General features: G+C 39.7%; 1 non-coding gene across 1 annotated transcript; it reads right to left on the reverse strand.

Annotated features, from left to right (window-relative positions):
• Positions 1-5,436: 5,436 nt before the first annotated feature.
• On the reverse strand, positions 5,437-5,543 carry LOC115868330. The gene has a single exon (XR_004045512.1). It is a non-coding gene; the product is annotated as a U6 spliceosomal RNA (small nuclear RNA).
• Between the last annotated feature and the right edge of the window lie 14,569 nt (positions 5,544-20,112).

Genomic DNA, 20,112 nt, shown 5'->3' on the forward strand with positions numbered 1-20,112 from the left:
ATTAGCCAAGACTGGAAGTTCCACCTAGAAGTCTGTAATAGTGAATGTCTTACATGTATCCTAATACGAGAAGAAGGATGGCAAGTCAACCATAAGACAGCTCCCACGAGGCCATGGAAGCCACTTTCTCTCTAAGAGAAAAATCACAACATGGTATAATGGGTAAGTAGAAGAAAGAAGAGAGAGAGAGGAGCCACCACATCAGTAACGCACAGAGATGGCTCTTCTTTGCAGCCTTTCCCACGACTGCTCCTGTGATGCATAGGAAATAGAGTTCAGAAGGACTGTAGGCATTTGATCTTGGACTAGACAAGCTGAGATGATGGTTTGAAGCATACCAAGAAGCATCAGGTCAGTAGAACTACCTTACAAATCCCCAAAGAGGGCCAAATGAGGAAAGGAATCCCTCTTAATCCTATGCTGCCACAAGTAAGGGGAACTTAACAAAAATATGACAATTTACAAAATATTTTACTTAATTTCCTAGACAATTTGAATAACAGTCATAGGAGACAGAAACATATGACTAACTACAAATGATGAGAATGAGACTCAAGGAACTTAAATGATTTGTCTGAGGTCATAGATGTATCAGTTTTAGACATACATTTTCACCTTTAATTGATTACTTATGCACTAACAGTTCTTTATCACTGGGCAAGAACCTCCTGGTCAAACACCATCTAGTCTTAATTTAGCCTCAGGGTAGAGTGCACTGGGCCTGGTATAGTTTTGTTTTGTTTTCCATGAATTTTCAAGGAGTGTGACTTGTCTAGAGATGGTCCCACAGGTGTACATAAGGTCCAGAGACCATGACCTTCCGAAGCCTGAAGGTGGTCTCATCTCCAAGGAGATTATAAACATGTGTGCATCTGTTGAAAACAGATTTTGGACTAAAATAAAAATGCTCTAGATACCATAGAAGAGACGTTCATACTCTTCTAATTGTAGTCCATACGTCCAAAGCTTAGTGCCTTCATACTTCTCCACAGAGGAGGAGAACTATCTGCTTAGAAAGCTAATGCTCTACAATCGAAAGGAACATATCTGTTGCTGGATCGTGGTGGCTTGTTTGTTTGTTTCCTAGTAGGTGATACTCGTTTGTCTCAGTGCCTGAACACACCTGTTCAACTTGGTCACCCTGCTTTGGTTGGCCTTGTCTAAGCATTTTTATATCGTCACAGTTTGAAATCCCCCAGTGTAGGTGTGATCTTCCATTTGGGAGAAGGATGGAAAAAGTGAGTAATAGGACAACGTGCACTTCACACCATCATCATGGTTGGGTTTTTTTTTTAACCCATCTTTCACTGGAAAACCATGATTTCAGGGTTTCAGAGTTCCGATAATGACTAATAAATTATTCCTCCCCCCTCCCCCTTGGCTACATGGCTATGGTACATATGCAGAATCCTGAGTCAGAGAATTGTGCTAAGAACAAAACTATACAGACCCCATAAACTCGGTTGTTGTTAGGTGCCATCGAGTTGGTTCTGACCCACAGCTTTCCGATGAACAACAGAATTAAACACTTGCAGGCTTGTGCCTTACTTCCCATTGCTCCTATGCTTCACCCCATTGTTGTAGGAAATGTGGCCATCCATCTCATCGAGGGTCTTCCTCTTCTTTTCCCTGCGCCTCCATAAACCTTCATAGTTAATAAACAGCCATGCGGACCACAGGCTGTCTACCAAATCAGTTTTCAGATATAGTCACTACAGCAACAAAAAATCTATTATAGGGGAAAGATGAAAGTTGGTTCAGCCAAGGACCATGATGTGATTCTGCTCAAGAAGGAGATGGCTCTGTAACTTAAGGTGCATTGTCTAAAGGATTTTGTGAATCCTGTTTTGATCCTAACTGGTCCTTTCCTCTAAACACTCCCCTCAGGTGTGTCCAGATGGAACTCACATGACATTAAATATCTGTAGAAATGAGTGCTACTTGCTGTCAGAGGCAGTCTCTCTTTAATGAATGGACGTCTAGGGTTAGGATTGTACCCTGCTATGGGCAAGTAAGGCAAACAATGGCCAATGTAACAGGATCCAGACAGAAGAGCTGTTTGCAGGGTAGGATCGCAACTTCAGAGGCAAAACATTGCCTGGGAAGCCTTTGAACTTACGAATTGGCATTTATTTTGTGTTTGCCTTTGGGCTAATTTTTCCCATCTCTAAATGGTCTCTAGTATCCAAAATCTCACAAATATTATGGATTATGTATGGTAAATATCTGACCTAGGAATTGGTAGCTTCTACTCTTCCTTCTAATATTACTATCTATGTGAATTTCATGATGTTTTCTATCACCTTCATTCCCATGTTTACTGATACATGCCCCTCTTCTACTTCCAAATTCCTGGGGTTTCCTTTGGGCCTCCTCAGACTCGGAATGTTACTCTAAATTGGTCCCTAATTGCTTTTATTGGATCAAAGGCTCGTATTATGAACGACTTGGGGTACCAGATCATAAAAGAACTTCATAAAGTTGCTCAAGTGACTCATCCTTTCCAGAAGTGAAACACACGAGTGGGAACTTCCGTTAACCATGGGGCAGCACCCGTCATCAAAGGGTAGGTCCAATGATGTCAACTCTCTGGGAGAAGACGAAGCAACATGACGCTGGGCTGGGAAGGGAAAGGGCGATGACAGAATTATTTTATAAGAGGGAAGTACATTTTCCCCTCCTTCTGAGCATAATTATGAAACTGTGAACTTACCAAAAACATTAGAAAGACTAACCCTAGAGAGTATATTGAAGTGGTTGTATGGTATTTCACAGCTATTTTGATCAAAATGATTGTAAAGAAAGCCCTCTTGTCACAGAGTCTAGAAGTCCAGCAGTTTTGAGTGTGAAATGTGTTCTAAATTTTATCATAAAGATTGTGGTATGTGTGTGTTTCTTTGTGGGGCTGGCTGTTATAGCAACAATGTCAGAGGGCAAGTGTATTTATTTCTTTGGATATCTATAAAAAATGGCTGCAATAGAAATTATCTCACACTTTACAATGTCTAAAAGCAAGATGCTCCCCCTGGACATTTGAGAGAGAATCGAATGCCTGTCCCTCTTCTGCTGCAGTTGTGAGGTGCCATCAAGGAGTTGGTTTGGGCCCACGGCAACCCTCTGCACCTCCGAATGAAACACTGCCCGATCCTGCGCCAGCCTCCCAAGAATGGTTACTATGGATGCGCTCATGGTAGCAGCCACTGTGCCAATCCATCTCTTTGAGGACCTTCCTCTTTCGCTCCTCACTTTATCAAACCTGGCGTCCTTTCAGAACTGCTGTCTTCTGACAACATATCCAAAGTCCACGAGATAAAGTCTTCCCATCATTCCCCAGGAGCACTCTGGCTGTACTTTTCCCAACACCTGCTGTCCTTTTACAGTCTATGGTACATTCAATTCCTTCTGCAGCACAGTTTGACTGCATGAATTCTTCCTTATTTAATGTCCAATTTACACATGCTTATAAGGCAATTGAAAATACCATGGCTTGGGTCAGAAGCACCTTAGTAATAAAGGCAACATCCATGCATTTTAATACTCTAAAGAAGTCTTGTGCAGAAGATTTGCCTAAAGTAATACATCTTTTCATCTCTTGATTGCTGCTTCCATGAGCTTTGATTGTGGATCCAAGTGAGACAAATCCTGATAACTTCAAACTTTTCTCTATTTATCATGATGTTATCTATTGGACCAGATGTGAGGATTTTGGTTTTCTTTACATTGAGTTGTAATCCATACCGATGGCTACAATACTTGTTCTTCATCAGCAAGTCCTTCAATTCCTCCTGATTTTGAGCAAGCAAGGTTGTGTTATCTGCATATGGCAGGTTGTTAATATGACCTCCTCCAATCTTGGGGGTGCATGCTTCTTCATATAACCCAACATCTCTTACTATTTGCTCAGTATGTAGAGTGAATAAGCATGTTGACAGGAAATACCCTGACATGCACCTTCCCTGATTTTATACCATGCAGTATTCCCTTGTTTCTTTTCACACAACTACCTCTTGACCTATAGACAAGTTCCACATGAGCAGAGAGAAATGTTCTGGAATTCCCATTCTTCTGAAGACTATCCATAGTTTTTTATGTCTAATGCCTTTTCATACTCAATAAACTCAAGTAAAAATCTTTCTGGTATTCTGTTTTGATTCAAGATTCATCTGATACCAGCAATGGTATCCCTTGTTCCACATTCTCTTCAGAATTCTGCCTGAACTTCTGGCAGTTCCCTGTCAATGTGCTGCTGCAACCACTGTGGGGTGATTTTCAGGACATTTTACTTGCATATGGCATTGGTGATGCTGATCTACAATTGCATTGTTCTGTTGGTTCACATTTCTTTGGAATGGGTATGAATATAGATCTCTTCTAGTCACTTGGTGAAGTAACTGTCTTCTAAATTCCCTGACATAGTGGGTGCGTTCAGTGCTTCATCTACTTGTGGAAACACTTCAATTGCTATGCCATCTATTCCTGGGGTCTTGTTTTGGGCTAATGCTCTCAGAGCAGTTTACACTTCTTTCTTCCTTCACCACCATTGCCTCTTGTTCACATGTTACCCCCTGAAATGGTGGAATATCAACTAGTTCTTTTTGGTACAGTGACTCTGTATTCTTTCCATCTTCTTCTGATGCTTTCTGCATCATTCTATATTTTACCCATAGGATCTTTCAGTATTTCAACTCGAGGCTTGACTTTTTTCTTGACTTCTTTCAGTTTAAGATATGCTAAGCACGTTCTTCCATTTTGTTTTTCTAATTCTAGGTCTTAGCACATTCCTATGTAATATTTCACGTTGTCTTCTTGAGCTCCCCTTTGAAATTTTATATTTAGCTCTTTGACCTCACCATTTCTCAATTTGCTTTAACTACTCTATTATTTAATAGCACATTTCAGAGTCTCCTCTGCCATCTATTTTGATCTTTTCTTTCCTGCCTTTTGGATCACTTTTTGCTTTCTTCGTGAGTAATGTTCTTGCTGTCCTCCACAGCTCTCAGTTCTTTCATCTTTAGTATTCAACACATCAAATCTGTTCTTGAGATTTGGGTGGGATAGACTCAAAGTTTGTTTGTTTTTTTTTTTTTAAATTTCAAATGCATTTTATTTCTTCAATAATGCCACATGTGGTGCTTTTACTTGAATCAATTTAAAAGTTGATTTTGAAACAATTCAGTATTACACCACCAGCTGATTTGATTTCTAATCTCTCCATTCCTTTGGGGTGACTCTGCCAATAGGAGACAGGTTCCATTGGATTCCAATTTGTGTTGCTGTCTATGTCCAGACAGCAATACAGAAAGTAGCTCCACTAGCTAAAATAGCATGACCGTATTTGTCATGGAAGTCAGGTGCCCGTTTCTGGTGGCTATGCCTTGCCATTGCTTGCTGAATGCTTCGCATTTGAAGACGACTTAGTGCGTTTTTGGCCAAGGGAAAAATATGGAACGCTTCACGAATTTGCGTGTCATACTTGCACAGGGGCCATGCTAATCTTCTCTGTATCGTTCCAATTTTAGTATATGTGCTGCCAAAGCGAGCACAAGGTTTGTTTCTTAACTTACACATGAGCAATTGATGCCCTCACTCACAGTCAGCCCTGGCCTGGGATTACCTGTAGATATTGAGCTTCTCTATCATTCCCTCCCACTCCCGTCCACAGATGTAGTCAATTTTATTTATATGTTTTCCTTCTGGAGAAGTCCATGTGTATAGTCGCCATTTGTGTGGTGGAAAAGGTATTTGCTATGAACACATTCTTGTTCTTGCAGAATTCTATCATGAGACCATCAGCTTCATTTCTATTACCAAGGTTTTATTTTCCAATGCCTGGTCCATGCTCTTTGTTTACAACTTTTGCATTCTAATCACCAGTAATTACCAATGCTTTGCATGTTCAATCAATAAGAGACTGAAGCATTTGATCAAGTTCTTCAATTTTGTCATCACTAGTTTCTGAGGTTGGTACATAAATTTGAATAATAGTTGTATTGATTATACTTCTTTGCATGTGGACAGATACAAGGCTATCACACACAGAATTGTACTTCAAGATAGTTCTTGAAATGTCCATTTTGACAAGGCAGGCAATGCCATATCTCTCAATGGTGTCATTCCTGGCGAGCAAACATGTGACTTTCTGACAACATAGCCAGTACCAGTTCATTTAAGCTCACCGAGGCACAGGATACTATATTTATGTGTTCCATTTCATTTTTGATGAATTCCAATTTGCCTAGAATGATTATTTCCTGCTGGTTGCTGGAAATTCTTATGGGCCTATCAGATTTTATCTGCCGCACTTCAATCTCTGCCTCCATCATCATATGAACTTTTGGCCTATGTGTTTCTCTTTATTCTGTTATTCCTATAAGGATGCCAGTCCTTGGGTTTAAGACTGATCATAATCCAACCTAGCATTATCCTAAGTTGGTTGCATCTAGGAAGAAAGTCACCCTAACAGATACCTTGGATTAGAACTTGAATACATTTAGACTAGGGGAGCACAACTCACCGCGCTCCAGTGAGAACGAACAGCCTTGGCGGTGTCACAGTCAAGTGTGACTCTGCTAACCAAAAGCTTGGTAACTTACACCCTCCCCGTGGCTCAGTGGGAAAAAGATTTTGTGATCTATTCCTATAAAGATCCTGTCCCAGAAAGTCCTATAAGCATTTCTATTCTGTCCCATCGGACCGTTCCGAGTCAAACATTGACTTGATGGGACTTAACATCAACCTAACACCACACTGGCCATAACTTCCTACAAAAAGAAAATCTCATGAACTTCTCTTTTTTAATCTATCTTTCCATTATAATTCTATATTTAATCCCATGATTACTATTTTCCTATCATATTATTCTTTGAATTTCATAAGAGCAAGAACCATGGCAGTCCTTTCTCACCATTGTCTCCCCAGTATCAGCACACTGCCAGCCTGTGTGATTGCTCTTCTTCTGCCACTCATTTGAACCTGACCCATACTGAGCGGATGTGACAAAGCAGAATTACCCCAGAGGATTCCCTATACTGTGATAATTATAGAAGTAGATTGTCAGTGCTAGTGCAGAGCCTCTGGTAGGTTTAGAGAGGTAGGTGTCAAAGCAAATGTTTCCATTAGCAGTCACGTGCTTAATCATTGCAGCACTAAGACTCCTTGCTTGGCATAAGAAAACTCAAATCCAAACTCATTTCCAGTGAGTCAACTCTGACCTTAGTGATTTTATAAGATGTATTAGAACAGGCCCTGTGTGTTTCGGGGGCTGTAAATTTTACAGGAGCAAAAAGTCTCCTCTTTCTCCTGAGTAGGAACTGATGTACTTGAACTACTGACTTTGTCATTAGCAGTCAAACACATACCCATGATACCACTGGAGCTCCATTTTTTTGCCTATAGTTTATGTAAATATTGTTGTTTTTGTTGATGGGTGCCATCTAGTCAGTTCCAGCTCATAGGGACCCTACGCACAACACAACCAAATACTGCCTGGTCCTGAACTACCCTCACAATTGTTCCTATGCTTGAGCCGGTTCTTGCAGCCACTATGTTACTGTATATACTTGAGTACAAGCTGACCCAAATATCAGCCGAGGCACCTAATTTTACCATAAAAGCTGCATTAAAAATGTGCTGAAAAACTTGGCTTATACATGAGTATATATGGTACTTCATCTCATTGAGACCCTTCTTGTTTGTTTGCTATCCCTCTACTTTACCAAGCACGATGTCTTTCTCTAGGGACTATTAGTATTAATTTAAATACATTGAAATTAAATATCTATTAACTATCAAATGGGTGCAAGTTATGGCAAGAGGCTTAAAAAATAGACCCAAACTAGTTAAATTTAGTGAATAAACTTTTACATGTTTGGAATTTGGGCTATGGGTTTAAGCTCTACTATCTGTTTCTGCCACTGACTTGCTATATGACATGGTCGGCATTGGTCTTATGAGAGGATCTGCTTCCTGTATGTAAAGAATGAGACAAGGTTGTTGTGAAGATTAAATAAGACCCTGTTGGCAATGTTCCTGGAATAGAGAAAGCACTACTTAATATCACTTTCCCTTATGTTTTTTTTCATCCTAAAGATCTCCTAAGTAGATATAGTGTTAAAACGTTTATAATAGATTCCCAAACATAGATTTACATTTTCAGAACACTTCTATACGATATCTAGAATAATCTGTATTGTTCCAATTTAATGTTTTAAGAAACAAGGATCTGATAAATTAATGAGTAGGCATCTCAAAGTCAGAAATCTGCCATGTGGATCTTGTAGCTCATGATTTAGTGTTCTTTCTGCTAAAATGGAATATTGCCTGGTAGTCATTCAGAATGTACATGTTGTTTACTTTAATGTTAAGGAAATGGAGCTAATCCATCTGAACCTGCTTTTTAGGAGGTTTCTCATGGAAAACGAAGACAGAAACACCTACTTTATGAACTATTCATTGTAAAGTTTGTTGTACGTTATGCCATTTTAACTAGTGTTATTGTAGTAACTGTCCAGTAGACTTTATGCATCCTAGAACAAAGTGCTACTCTACCCTAGGCTGATTGGTGTGTTTGAGTTCATTTTCCAGAACAACATCATAAAATATTCTCTTGTAATCCGTAAAGTTTTCGATGGTTACATTTGTAAGTAGAAGAGTAGGCCTTTCTTGCTCGTCTGTCTTAGTTGGGAAGCTCTGCTGACTTCTGTCTACCATAAGTGGTCATGTGAGTACTTAAAAGGCTGGTAAATTAACCTCTGGCATCACAGCAATGCCAAGCCTTCAGGAAACAACCCAGATGGACCGAGGTCTTCATGTTGTTTGACGTTCAAAGCTCTTATCATATTTAACTCTTTGGGAGAGAGGTTGAATGAGCTAGTCAAAAGAGAAATTTGGGTTAAAACCATGTCTCTTGTACTTACTAATTTTTATATTTTTCCATCTTCCATAAGAATTAGGTTTTTCTTTATTTTTTGCTAAAAGAGATTTATTAAACTAAACATCAGGCCTAATACAATGAATATTATTATATTAATAGTATTACCACTACTTCATCTACATCACTGCCATCATTATCCTTGCGTTCAATAGAAGGAACACTCACTGTTTTCTTTTTTAAAAGTATCAGTTTTTAAATATATTAAATATAAAAATTAAAAATATTTTAAAAATGTTCAGCAGCATCTTTAAATAGACTTGTTCTATTCTCAGTGATTTCACAATTCACTTAACTAGGAAAGGATTTATATTTTCCAGATCAAAACTCATTGTATTTTTATGATATTAAGATCTGTAATTATAAAAATTAAAATGGGTCCCTAGAGAGCTAACAAGCACATCTGAAATGATCTTCAGACTCCCATGAATATTGATTTGAGGTTTACGAATATTTGTGGGTATATGAGTAAATTCTTCAAGACTGTGTTCAGCATACATGCTATATCTTAACTAAACCTCAAACATTGCAATCAGTCAATTCATGGCGTCTTGGCTGTCTTTGCACCTGACGCCATCCTGAGGAGTGAGCAGTAAGCCCCTCAGAGAGCAGCACTGGCACCGGAGAGATTGAAAATCATCTAAAGACCATCGAATGCAACTCCCCACAGGGGACCTCAAGCCTCCTTTTGTTGCAGGCAGTTTGGGTTCATTATAACTGATTGGACAGGGAAACGGAATGGCAAAAAGGATGAATTCCCTAAATAAGAAAACAGTAAGGGACATAAGGCTATTTTCCAGTCTGTAGCAAAGGTACCAGGTCCAAATTTCACACAGAAAGATGATTAGAGACCCTGGGGAGTTTGAAAAGACTAACCATATGTTGTATTTTATACATCTTGATTAAAGTTCTCATTTTAAAAAAAATCCCATTCCTCCATATATATCCTCAAAGCACTCTAAGCAGAAAAAGACTGTGGTTGATCAAATATGATTCTTGTTGTTAAGTATCCTGGAGTAGTTTCAGACCCATTGTGACTTTATGCCCAACAGAACAGAACAATGAAAAACACTGCCTGATTCTGTGGCTTCTTCAAGATTTTCCCTCCAGATGTACCCATTGCTGTAGCTCTGGTGTCAATCCATCCTATTCCTCTCTCTCATGACCTCTTTGGTTTATCAAGAATGATGTCCTTTTCCAGGGACAGGTCTTTCCTGACCACATTTCAAAAGTAAGTGAGATGAAATTTCACTCTCCTTGTCTCTCAGGAGCACCTTGGTCATACATCTTCCAGCAGATTGGCTGTCCTTGCAGCAGGACACGGTACTTTCAATTGTCTTCACCAGAACTCCAGTTCAAATGCACCCATTCTTCAATGTCCAACTTTCAATGCTGATGAGGCAATTAAAAATACCACGATTTGAGTCAGGCTTACCCTAGCCTTCAAAATAACATCTTTGCTTTTCAATACACTAAGAGTAGTCCTGGTGATATAGAAGTTATAGTTTGGCCTGCTATACATAAGGCCAGCAGTTCGAAACTACCAGCCAGCTTGTGGTAGTTACATAATCTATTGTCAATTTGAGACTCATGAGTGAAGGCATGGAGTTTGGCCTGTCAGTCAGGTCACAGCTTGATGACCTCATTTGGAGGTGCTAAGGAGATAAATGGCTCATGGGAGGTGGGACACACACAATCACTACCTGGCAGACTCTCTACTGACAAGATACAAAGTTCTATGCTGATCTCAGCGAGAACCCTGGACCTGGAAGAGTCACGTGGAGACCCTGCCAGTGATGAGATGCTTTCACCACCACTGGATCCACAAAACTTTCCACCACTGGCCTGTGATCTTCCTGCATTCGGCATCATTGCATGTGTTTGGTGCATCTGAAGAGGACTTGATAGATTGATATTGGACATATGGGCTAATGTCAGACTACAGACTTGATCTGGGATTTGCAAGGTGCCTTACAGAAAGGAGGCCAAAAGGTGAAAAGACCAATGAGCGAGAAGTGATCATGAAACTGTGCGTGCGATGTGATGAGCGTAGAAAAGAAAAGAAAGATCCATGACTCAAGGAACAGAGGTGACGGCTAGAAGCTAGAAAAGGAAGCAGGCCCCCCCCCCCCCGGAGCCCCCAGAAGGAATGCAGCCCTCCCAGCACCTTCATTTCAGTCTTATGAGCCCCAGAATTGTGAGCACATTGTTGTACGCTCTTTAGTGTGCTGCAATTTGTTACAGCAACAATAAAAAACTAGTATGGGGGGGGGGGATGACCCAAAACAAAACAACAACATACAGTTGCCAGTAAGACAGTCTACCTTGATTCATGGTGACCCACGCCTGTCAGAGGAGAACTCTGCTTCACAAGGTGGTCAGTAACTGATTTCCGGTAAGTAGATCAACAGGCATTTCACCAGTTCCATTGAGCACATTCCTCTAACAAATCAGTTGGCAGTCTGGAGCATGACCCATCAGTACCAGGAAAAGCCTTCCTTGGGATGATAGCCATTCCCAGGGAGCCCATCCAACTCATAGAGACCCCAAAGAGCAGAGAAGAACTACTCCGCAGTGCTTCTCAGGCAGTTCATTTTTACAGAAACGAACTGTCTCATCTGTCCCCCACAGAGCGTCTAGTGAGTTCGAATCACTAGTTCTCAGTGAGAAGCACATTGATGAATTCAGTGTGGCACAAGTAATCCTTTGGGGGTGATGAAGAGTTAAACAGCAGAGAAATTAAGAGACTCTCTCAATGTCATGTACTTATGAATAAAATATTTTCTTCATTTGGTTATTATAGCTTTTTGTTGTTAATTTATCTTCACATACTTTTACAAGTACCAATGCTGTTTGGTCTGGACTCATTTCTTTGAATGAGGGCTGCTGAATTTTACCAATTAACCTTGAAATGACTTTGAGTCTTCAATTAAAATAAACCATGGGTGGGAGAATTGAGGCTCTGTGTGGAGAGGTCTCTTTGAAACAATGGGTCTCAACAAACTGGGACAGGTCTCAGTGAAAAGAAGCTGAGGCTGGCGGCTCAGAGCTGCGTTGGACTTTGGGAAAGAGAAGAAACAAAACTTCTGGCCTTCATCCCGTCTTCGTGGGCTGGGACTCCAGACTTGAGTACAGAAGCTGTGACCAGGAATTAAGGCAGTGCAATTAAGTAATGGCTTTTTGTGCTCCTAGGTAGTAATAGAAGTGATGTGGGGAAGGGAAGACCCAAAAAGTGTGCTCAGAAATGTGATAGGTCGCCCTTGGCACACTTCCTAGTAGATAGGCATGGAGAACGGTGAACCTCCTGGCCCAACTCTTTATCAGCTCCTTGCTTGAACTTCACAGCCACCGCGTTAAAAACAAAAACAAAACAGAAACATTTCACACAAATTAGTCAAAGATATACTACATCTGTTTTAATTTTGTTTTTGTTTTTTCACCAACAGATTGCCTTCCCAGACAAATGGGGTTAAATTTCCCCAATAATCTCACCATTGTGAAAGGCAGGTGTGAAAGCTGTGGGTGTTGATAGCTATTTTACCTGACAGGAGCTTATTGTGCTAACCCTTATAGTACATTGTCTGCTTTTTTTTTTTAATAGCTAAATAACTCCTTTTGTGAAAAGAATTTTATACCTTTTAATTATATCCTTCTTTAAAGCATGATTACTCTTAGTGTCATTATTTTTAGATAGGTTCAGATTTATAATAACCCTATGTTAGAAGAGTATAATTATCACACAGGTATTATTTAGTTTGCCATCTTTTCCAGGGAAGATCGCTAGGTTTTACTGCTGTGAATTTGTTGGGGTGTGGGGTGGGGGAAGCCATGCTCGCTAACATTTTTGCTTATCAGCTGTTTGCTTTACTATTCTACCACTAGCTCATTGTTCTTAGTAAATATCCCTATATAACCAAAATATCACTTTCTACCACTATCACTATCAATGCTGACACACAGCAAGCTCCCTGTGAGTTTCTGAGACTGCAAATGTTTATGGGACTAGAAAGTCCCATCTTTCTCCCAAGGAGCTTCTGGTGGTTTCAAACTGCCACCCCTGTGGACTGCAGCCCAATGGGTAACTGGTATACCACCAGGACTATATGACTCCTTCTCCTTCTGCCCCCACCCACCCTCAATTGCCAAATTGCCAAGCAGTTGAGACAAGGAATTCCATATGTATCAGAGTAGAGCTGTTTTTCCAATCACTGCTTTTTCAGATGTATATCACCAGGTCTTTCTTCTGAGGCACCTTTGGGTGGACTACAAAAGTTCAATTTGTAACTGAATTTGAAAACTACCACTTAGAGACTCCAGTAATAATAATATCAAACCCAACCCATGGCCATCCTGTACATTTGAACTATAGTAACCCTTGGGAGACTGAATTTTAATGAGAGCAGACAGCTGGAGGATTTGCAATTCGCAGAAGATGGGTTATCCCACATTCCATAAGGACTCCTTCTGTTAATAACAGTAGCTAATGAGCAGCTGGTGGTTTCAAACTGCTGAACTTATGGTCAAAACCAGAAAAGCAGAACTACAGCAAAAGCAAACCTATGGCCATCAAATCAACATAGGTTGCTAAGAACTGGCACCGACTCAACGGCAGTGAGTTTGGTTGTGTTTGTGGATGGCAGAGAATGATTCGAACCCATAGTCTGATCTACAGGTTGAATACTGATAGTTCAACTTATGCTATATTCAAGTGGTGATGAGCTGCACTTCCAACTAACCTTCTTTGGTAGATTTTGTCCTTAGTAATATGCACTACCAGGGAGCCCAGGGGGCACAGTGGGCTACTCACTGGGCTACCAGCAAAAATCAGCAGTTCAACCTCTTAATTTTGGAGAAAAATGAGGCTGCCGGTTCCTACAAAGATTTGAAGATTCAGAAACCCAAAGGGACAATTCTACTCTGCCTTATAGGGTCCTCATGAGTCAGAACTGACTCCAGAATAATTGGGTTTTAATATTCACTGCGTCCAATGTGCCACATGAGTTATGCAGTGGGCTGCCAACCACAATGTTAACAGTTCAAAATCAGGAGCTGCTCTGTGGGAGAAATATGAAGCTTTCTCCTCCAGTAAAAAGACACAGGTTATGAAACTCATAGGGGAAGTTCTACTTTGTCATATATAGGGTTATGGTGTCATATAGGGCATTGACTTAAAGGCAATGAGTTTTTAAGACATATGATGTTACAGTATTTAATTTGCTCCTGTTATTATTTTCAGAATTTCCCTCACAGCTAATCAGTGTTATGATTTTCTGTTCAAGTGACTGTCATGTCGATTTTGTCTTCTTAACTAAAGAAAAGGCTTCAATTTCTTTAAAACATGGCCCCAAATGCTAATGTTGATAAGCAGATTCAAGAAGCAGTAAAACTTTATCACTAAATATATGCAGGGGAAAAAAGAAAGAAAGGATGAAAAGGACCATGAATATTACGCTCACTAATTTTTGGTCTAGAAATGCCCACGCCCTTCCCAGGGATAAGCTAGATAATCCATAAGCTTCCATAGTAATTATTACAATTGACAAAATGTCCATGTTGTCCAGCTCTTTGTTCGTCAGACCAGATTTTTATGAGTTGTATATTTTATTTGGGTCGATATGCATTCAAAGTATCTGTAAGTTTATAAACATTGTTTTCAAGCCCTGAAGCAAATTAATGTTAAATTTATAAAGACAGTTGGCATAAGAGCCAACAAGAATGAAAACTGAAAGAAAAAAAATATTTGAGTGACATCAAAATGAACTTACAACAGTCATAGGGATTGAATCCCACAGAAGGAGGGAACTGTTTGTGTTTTAACAAGTGAATCAGATTAGTTCTTGAATGTGAGAATTTTATCTTCTTTACCTTTTACCTTTGAATATTTAAAATACAACACAATTCCTAGTCTGCAATAGATGTTAAAATTCCTTATTGACTTTAATTTCCAGTTTGCTCACAGGCACTGGATTTTTCTTAAGCTCTTTTGTGAGGACAATACAAGGTCAACATATTGGTCATGGACAAACACATGAGGAATAAACATGATCATGCTTTAAAATTCCATGTAAGGAAATGCAAATGAAATACATACTCTCCAGCATCTGTTCTGTCAGCAAATGTTGAAACATAAACATCACCATTGTAAATTCAGCACATTGTCCTTGCTCCCTCATTTTAATAATGCAATTCATAGAAATCGTGGGCCATTTTACCCCGGACCTTGATGTTACATAGGTAGCCAGTTAGCCCCATAGTGAATAGGAAAGCAAAGATAATGTCCCCAGAGATACATAGACCATGTGTTCTAGGTTGAAGAGAGTTGAGATGGACATTTCTGTATCAGTTCTAGAATAGAGTATTTCTTTACAAATACTCACTCATTTTTCCGTCTGATGTCAGAATAGACTATCTAATATAGAATCCCAAGCCAATTCAAGCCAGAAAAGTCACAAAACAATTTTGGCAAATACTCATAATTTTTTGATCCTAAGAATAATTTGTCAATCAGAGGAAATAGTTTAAATGCCATGGTAAAAACAAATACTACAAGTATATTATAAACACAAAGAGTGTGATCTTTGCTTAGTTTCCAGTGAATAAGTATTTGGAATATTTAGAGAACCAAAATTCTTTGATTTGTCTCAAAATCTTATTGGGACTGTTCCTTGATGATGCACTAAGCAGCACTTTGTAGGCAAAAGAAATTGGAAGCTACTAACCTTATGTGTACAAGCCCCCTTATACTTACAGTCATTGGACGGGAGACTACTAGCTACTCACAAACCCAGCTATTCAGCAGAAGACAATTAAATCAAGATGATTAAAACATTTAAAAATCGTAAGTGTGGTATAAGACTTCCTTACTCAACATGCAAGCGGGACCAAGAACTACATGAATATTTGGAAAACATTTCCTTGATGATGCTGCATGTTGACTATTTGCCTTTATCTGAAAATTAGCAGTTAGAAATTTTTACTTGAAAAAAGCCAATATGCATAAGAAGTGTAAGCAGATTTTAAGATCTGTTGTTCCAAGATTATGCAAAGCATGTGACCTCTATCGAGTCAACTCCTGAGGGCTGGATTAGTCATTCCGACAACTCTGCAGCTCAGGTGCTATGAATACCATCTCTCTGTGTGGGCACCCAGCACTTGCCTGTCTCTTTGTCATCCTGTCATGGCTTGTGTGGTGTTGTCATGCTGGCTGCTAGGCCACTAGTATTTTTAAATGCAAGCAGGGTCACTCTGCGTGAACAAGATGTAGTGGAGCTTCCAGACTAAGCAAAGAATGAAGAAGGAATAGGCTGGTCATGTGGGAAGAATTAGACAGGGAAAACCTTACGGACAGCATTCAGACATCTTCAGCTGCTGAAACCCTTCTGAATATCAGCAGAACACAGCCATAGAGCATGTCAGAAGATACGCCCCGTAGGTTGGAAGGCATTCAAAATATGGCTGAGGACGGTCTGCCTTTTCCAAGTAGAGTCGACTTGAATGGCATGAAGAAGCCAAGCATTTGGGACCTTCACTTGCTGGCAGGGCATGACTCAAAATGTGAAGAACCAGCTAAAAAAATCTAGTAACAATTGTAACTCGGAGTATAGGAAGTATGAATCTAGCAAAGTTGGAAATGGAGCACATAAATATTGCTGTCTAGACATTCGTGAGCTAAAATGAATTGTACTGGCCATTTTGAATCAGAACACCACATGGGTTACTATGCCAGGAAGGACAGATGTAAGAGGGATTTTGAGCATTGAATTAATTTTTCAAAAGGATAGGACAAGATCTACTTGGAAGTACAACGTTGTCTGTGTAGAATATCCATGCACATATAAGGAAATGCAGTTAATACAACTATTATTTAAATTTATACATCAGCCACTAAAGTCAGCAATGGTAAACGTGAAGAATTTCACCAATGTTTTCTTGGCTGTTGGGACACAGACGTTGAGAACAAAGAGGAAGGGGTAGTTGTTGGAAATGATGGCCTGAGTGATAGATATAAAAATCATAACATTGTGAATGAGGGCGAGTGCAGAGTGGGGACCCAGGGCCCATCCCGGGAAAATTGGACATCCCATTGCAGAAGGGCTGCGGGGAGGAGAGGAGCAAATCAGAGTGCAGTGTAGTAACGATGAAATGTGCAATTTTCCTCTAGTTCTTAAATGCTTCCTCACCACACTACCATGATCCCAATTCTACCTTACATATCCGGCTGGACCGGAGGATGTACACTGGCACAGATAGGAACTGGAAATACAGTGAACCCAGGACAGTTGAACCCCCCCAGGACCAGTGGAGAGGGTGGCGATGGCAGGAGGGTGGAGGGAGGGTGAGGGAGAAAGGGGGAATAGATGACAAGGTCTGTATATGGCCTCCTCCCTGAGGGATGGACAGCGGAGAAGTGGGTGAGGGAGACGTTGGATGGGGTAAGATATGATAAAATCATAATAATTTATAGATCATCAGGGGTTCTGGGGGAGTGGGGAGAGGGGAGGGAGAGGAAAAATGAGCTGACACCAAGGGCTCAAGTGGAAAGCGGGTGTTGTGAGAATGATAAAGTCAACATATGTACTAATGTGCTGGACACAGATGACGTATGTACAGATTGTGATGAGTTGTATGAGCCCCTAATAAAATGATTATTTAATAATAATTTTAAAAGAAAATATTTTGAAAATGATGATAGCAACAAATGTACAAATATGCTTGACACAATGGATGGATGGATTGTGATAAGAGTTGTAGAAGCCCCCAATAAAATGATTTTTAAAAACAAAAAAAATCTGGCAATCACAATAGAATTTTGCAAGGCTAAAGACTTCATAGCAAATTACTTTTTTCACAATACAAAAGGTAAGTAACCACATGGACTTCTCCAGATGGAATACACAAAAATCAAATTGTTATATCTGTGTGAAGAAAAAAGCTCAATATCAACAGGTAACTATAGGGGCTGACTATGGAACACACTATCCATTGTTTATATGCAAGATCAGATAGAAGCTGAAGAGGAAATTTTAAAGGCCATGAGAGTCTATCCCACCTTGAGTGGGACAGACCTTGCGTTTTCCCACCCGAATTTCCAGGACATTTCAAGAAGAGATTTGCTGCATTGAGCTCTGATGGCAGAAGACATCAAGAGCATCATAGATGAAGAAGACAAATGTTTAAAAGGACAGCAAGAAAGAAAATATCAAAGTGCATGTCAGAAGGAATTCTAAACTGTGCTCTTAATTGTGGACTAGTGAATGCAAAAGGAAGAAATTATTTAGTCAAAGAGCAGAACAAAACATTTCAAAGGGCAGCTTGAGAAGAAAATGTAAAATATACTGAAATGTTGAAAGACCTAGAGTAGAAAACCAAAAAGGAAAAACACAGCATATCTTTAACTGAAAGAATTAAAAAATATTCAGGTCTCAAGTTACACAATTGTAAGATTTTATGGGTAAAATATTGAACAATGTAGACAGTATCAAAAGATGGAAAGAATACATAGAATCATTGTACTAAAAACTAGTCATCATTCAGCTATGTCAAGATGTAGCTTATGATCAAGACCCAATAGTATTGAGAGTGGAAGGTCAAACTGCTCTGAAGGCATTATACAAAACCATGACTTCTGGAATTGACCAATTGAAATGTTTCAACAATCTGATGAATCATGGAAAGCACTCACTCACCCATGTCAAAAACTTGGAAGATAGTTTCATGGCTAACTGACCAGAAGAAATCCATACAGGTACCTATTCCAAACAAGGTAACACAACCCAAACCCAAACCAAACTCACTGCCATCAAGTTGATGCTGACTCATAGCAACTCTATAGAAAATGTTAGAACTGCCTCCATCAGTTTCTGAGACCGTAACTGTTTATGGGAATAGAAAGCCCTGTCTGTCTCCTAAGGAGTGGCTAGTGGTACCGAACTGTTGACTTTACAGATTTCAGCCCAACATGTAACCACTAGGTGAGTGCATAAGTATAAGAATAATATCATTAATATCATATGCAAGTGAAATGTTGCTGAAGATCACCCGACAATGTTTGCCACAGTACATTGACAGGAAGCCACCAGAGATTCAGACCAGACTGAGAAGAGATTGAGGAACAAGAAATATAATTGCTGACATCAGATTAATTTTGGCAAAGAATAAAAGAAAGGTGTTTACTAGTGCTTTTGCAAAACAATCAACTGTGTAGATAATAACACACTATCAATAACCTTGAGAGGAATAGCAATTCCAGAACACTTCATTGTGCTGATTTGGAACCTGTGCATGGATTAAGACACCGTTGTGCAAATAGAACGAGGGAATACTGCATGGTTTAAAGTCAGGAACGGTGTATGCCAGGGTTGTATACTCTCACAATATTAAATCAATCCGTTTGCAGAGTAAACAATCACAGGAGCTGGATTATATGAAGGCGAATATGGCATCACAATTGCAGGGAGAATATTAATAATCTGCAATATGCAGAGGACACAGTGTTGAAAGCGAGGAAGACTTTACGCACTTGATGATGAAGATCAAAGATTGTAACCTTTAGTCTAGATTACAACTCAATATAAAGAAAACCAGAATCTTCATTACTGGACCAATAGGTAAAATCACAATAAGTGGAGAAAAGATTGAAGTTGTCAAGGATTTCATCTTGCTTGAATCCACAATCAATGTTCATGGAAGCAGCAGTCCAAAGATCAAATGACACATTGCACTGGGTAGATCTGCTGCCCCAAACCTCGTTAAGATATTGAAAGGAATTTACATATGCAAATACATTTATATGAGGATGGGGAATAGATCTATGTGCCTATATTTATAGGTTTAGTATTAAGGTAGCAGAAGCATATTGGGCCTCAACTCAAGTATTCCCTCAATGCAAGAATACTTTCTTCTATTAAATTGGCATTCTATGATGCTCACCTTCCCAACACAACCGCTGAAGACAAAGTGGGTGAATAAGCAAATGTGGTGAAGAAAGCTGACGGTGCTGGCTATCAAAAGATATAGCGTCTGGGGTCTTAAAAGCTTGAAGGTAAACAAGCGGCTATCTAGCTCAGAAGCAACAAAGCCCACATGGGAGAATTTATCAGCCTGTGTGATCACGAGGTGTCGAACAGATCACTGAAGACAAAGTGTGTGCATAAGCAAATGTGGCGAAGAAAGCTGATGGTGCC

This window comes from Echinops telfairi, unplaced genomic scaffold, assembly GCF_000313985.2.
Source record: "Echinops telfairi isolate 266 unplaced genomic scaffold, ASM31398v2 ScPeMD7_9;HRSCAF=40, whole genome shotgun sequence".
Taxonomy (NCBI): domain Eukaryota; kingdom Metazoa; phylum Chordata; class Mammalia; order Afrosoricida; family Tenrecidae; genus Echinops; species Echinops telfairi.